At 34.6% G+C, this 3592-nt stretch overlaps 1 pseudogene; it reads right to left on the minus strand.

Annotated features, from left to right (window-relative positions):
• Positions 1-885: 885 nt before the first annotated feature.
• LOC102841342 lies at positions 886-1629 on the minus strand (annotated as a pseudogene).
• Between the last annotated feature and the right edge of the window lie 1963 nt (positions 1630-3592).

Consider the following 3592-nt stretch of genomic DNA (forward strand, 5'->3'; position numbering starts at 1 on the left):
AGATGACTCAATCAATACCAAGAGAATGAAATTATATATAGCACTATTGTTGAGTAGGTTCCAACTCATATTGACTCTGGAAAGGATTAAACAAACCTCATGGATCAGCTAAGAAATCACAAAAGAAATTATAAAGTATATTAAAGTAAATAACAATGAAACCTAATATTTCACAACTTGTTGGGAGTAATTAATGAACTCTTTAGAGGAAAATGTATAGCTTTTTAAATGCTTATATGAAAAAAGAAGAAAAGTATAAAATCAATGATTTAGCTTCCATTTTAAGAAACTAGAAAAGAAAGTAGAAATAAAAAACAAAGAAAGTAGAAAAAAGGAAACAATGAAATAAAAAATAGAAAGTAGAAAATGTAAAATTAGATTACTTAGAAAATTAATAAAAATTATAAACCTTCAGTATAATATGGAGAAAGCAGAAATTATGTAGATTAAGAATGAAAAGAGATCATCACTGTGGTACCCCTAGATATTAAAAGGAAAAGGAGGGACTCTAAAGAATTTAATGGCAATCATGGTAACAACTTAGATAAAATGGAGACGTTTAATGAAAAACACCACTTGCAAATCTATTACACATCTACTATCTAAATTACATTCATGTTAAAAAAAAAAAAGCTAACTAAAAATCTTAAAGAAATACATATACAGAGATGACTTCAAAAATGAATTCTGATTCTGGACTCGCTTGAGTAGAGTGTCAGTTCTTCTCTGAATGTTTGGTAAAATTCACCAGTAAAGCCATCTGGGCATGGACATTTTTTGATGACCTGATCAATTAATTCTTATTTATTTATTTATTTTCAGCTTGAGAACACTCACTGCTTTTTATTAGCTGACCAGATTACAAAAATAATCATGGTAGATACCTTAGTTCATCCTTCTAATAGGGCTGTTGATCTTGTCTTCCCTGTTACCAGCATCTCCACCTTCTACAAAATGGGTGATCTTTTTCTTCATTCCACCACAAGAAAATAATTTGAAGGGCCATAGCAAGTTATTTGCTTCTTTGAAATGTTTCCCATCGATGTAGATCGCATGAATCAGATCCTCCATGCAGATGATCCCATATTTACCAAGAGAACATGCACTCAATGTGTTATCTGTCAGGGCAATTCACTTCTTATTGATATTGCCATATCCACGCATATAGATCAGCTTATTCACTGACTTGAAGTTTGGGTATCCCCATGCAATATATGGTTCCACAATCCTCAGCATGTTAACTGAAGCCTTGTTGAGCTTAACAAAGGTGCCATTGAAGATCTAGTGAAGGAGAAGAAGCTGCAACACCTTTCAAACCTTTGGGCTCACACCATTGATACCTCTGATCCTGATAACAAATGCCAGCTAGGGCTCACCAGATACATAGAAGTTGCCCGCTTTTCTTGCCATCCTAGCCATTCGTATCTCAATTCTGTACATCTGCCTATATTCCTTGTGATAGTGCTTGGCCTTTTCATAGATAAGCTTCCACCTTGCTTTTTGAAGCATCTTTTGGGCAAACTTCTTTCTCAGGCACTTGATCTTTAGTTCTGCGAAATTCCTTCTCTTTTTCTTCAGGGTTTCTGGCACAGCAGAAACCTTCCTCTTCTTCTCTTCGATACCTTCCATGGTCCCAGCCGGTTTAACAAACAAACAAAAAAGGTCAATTAATTCTTTTGTTATAGTTCTGTTCAAGTTTTCGACTTCACTCTGTGTAAGTTTAGGTAGGTCATTTTTTTTGTTTTTGTTTTTGTTTTTGTGGTGTTGTTGCTGTGTTTGTTCTGTGGGTCTTCAACTGTGCTGAGTTCATGCTTTTTGTATTCCTTTGTTTGTTTCCTCATTGTTTTAATGTTTACATGTTCTTCTTGGATTTTCATTTTCTTGGTATGTTGTGAAGTGTTAAATTTCTTTGAGTTTATTTTATATTCCATTACATTTTCCCTCTATTTATTGCAGTCTATTTTATCCTGTGATCTACCTGACCTTCTCACCAACTGGATCTCTAATCCTAAGTGTTTACCTTCTTTTACATTGTAATTGTTTTGATCATAGAGTGATCTCCCAGATTCTCTGAGTTTGTTCTTAGAGTTTTGTTCTGTTCTTGATTCTTCCCTCTGTCAATTTATTTCTGAGAGGTGCTGCCATGTATGTCAATCTCTGGTTGTTGTCTGTTCTTGTTGGTTCTCGTCCACAGAACTCCCTTTAGGATGTTTTGTAGTACAGTGTTGGCTTTAGCAAAATCTCTTAGCTTCTGTTTATACTGGAATGTTTTGATTACACCATCATGTTTGATTGATAGCTTTGTAGGATAAAGGATTCTTGGTTGGCAGCTTTTTGTGTGTGTGTGTGTGTGTGTGTGTTTTAGGATATTGTATGCCTTCTTGCCTGCATGGTTTCTGCTGAGAGATCTGAGCTTAATCTGACTTGCTTGCCTTTGTGTGTAACACATCTCTTTTCTCTTACTGTTTTCAGGATTGTCTTCTTATCTTTGGTTTTGGAGAGCTTGATTATGATATGTCTCGGTGATTTTCTTTTGGGGTGTATACTTCTTAGAGTTCATTGAGCTTCTTGAATGTTTATCTTTTCACTTTTCTGGATGTTAGAGAAATTGTCTTCCAGAAGTTTTTCAACTATTTCCTCTGTGGACTTGTGTGATTCTTCCTGTTCTGGAATGCCGATAATTCTTAAATTATTTCTCTTCATATTGTCTAACATGACTCTTAGATTTTCTTTGGATTTTTTAATCCTTTTTTTACTGCTTGTTCCTCTATCTTAGTGATATTGAAAGATTTGTCTTCCAGTTCACTAGTTCTGCCTTCCATCTCTTCAATTCTACTCCTTTGCCCTTTCAGTGTATTGTCTATTGCTAATAATCTATTATTAATCATTTGAGCCTCTTTCTGTGGGGTTTGAATTGTTTACAATGCTGTATCTATCTTATTTGATTGTTCTTGTAGTGCTTTCCTGATTTCTTCCTTATTTTTCTCAATTCCATTACAAAGTGTTATGAAACATTTTATAATCATTTTTCTGAATTCCTTCTCAGGCATTTCCAAGGTCTGCCCTCCTTCTAGAATGGAGTCCAGTCTACTTCTAGGTCATTTGTCTCAGATATTTTATCTTGTTTCAGGACGTGTGCTGATATTGTCTCTCTCTCTCTCTTTTTTTTTTTTTTTTGTCATGTTTAGTGTTTATATGTATCCTTAATACTTAATTGATTGTGTGTTTTGGTATTCCGTATGCTTTCTAGTTGCCTCCAGGTAGATGTGATCAGGAGGAGGGTTTCCCTTCTTTCTATACTTATTGCTTAACTCAGAGTAACTTTCGCAGGTGTTGTCTGGCTACCTGGTGTATGGCTGTTTGTATTGGTTCTTGCCTGGATTGTGGGGCTTTATAGGGTTTGATTGTATCTTAACCATACAGCAGCAATTGCTGTCTATTCTTGGGTAGTATAGGGAGAGAAATATTCCCCTAGAAGTAGAGGGGGAATAAAATCAAAACACAACAGAAGTAAAGAAATAAAATTATTTAAAAAAATCAAAAATCAAAAAACAACAGCAACAGCAAAAAAAAGCAAGGACAAAAAACAACA

The sequence above is a fragment of the Chrysochloris asiatica genome, unplaced genomic scaffold, assembly GCF_000296735.1.
Source record: "Chrysochloris asiatica unplaced genomic scaffold, ChrAsi1.0 scaffold00707, whole genome shotgun sequence".
In the NCBI taxonomy this organism is placed as follows: domain Eukaryota; kingdom Metazoa; phylum Chordata; class Mammalia; order Afrosoricida; family Chrysochloridae; genus Chrysochloris; species Chrysochloris asiatica.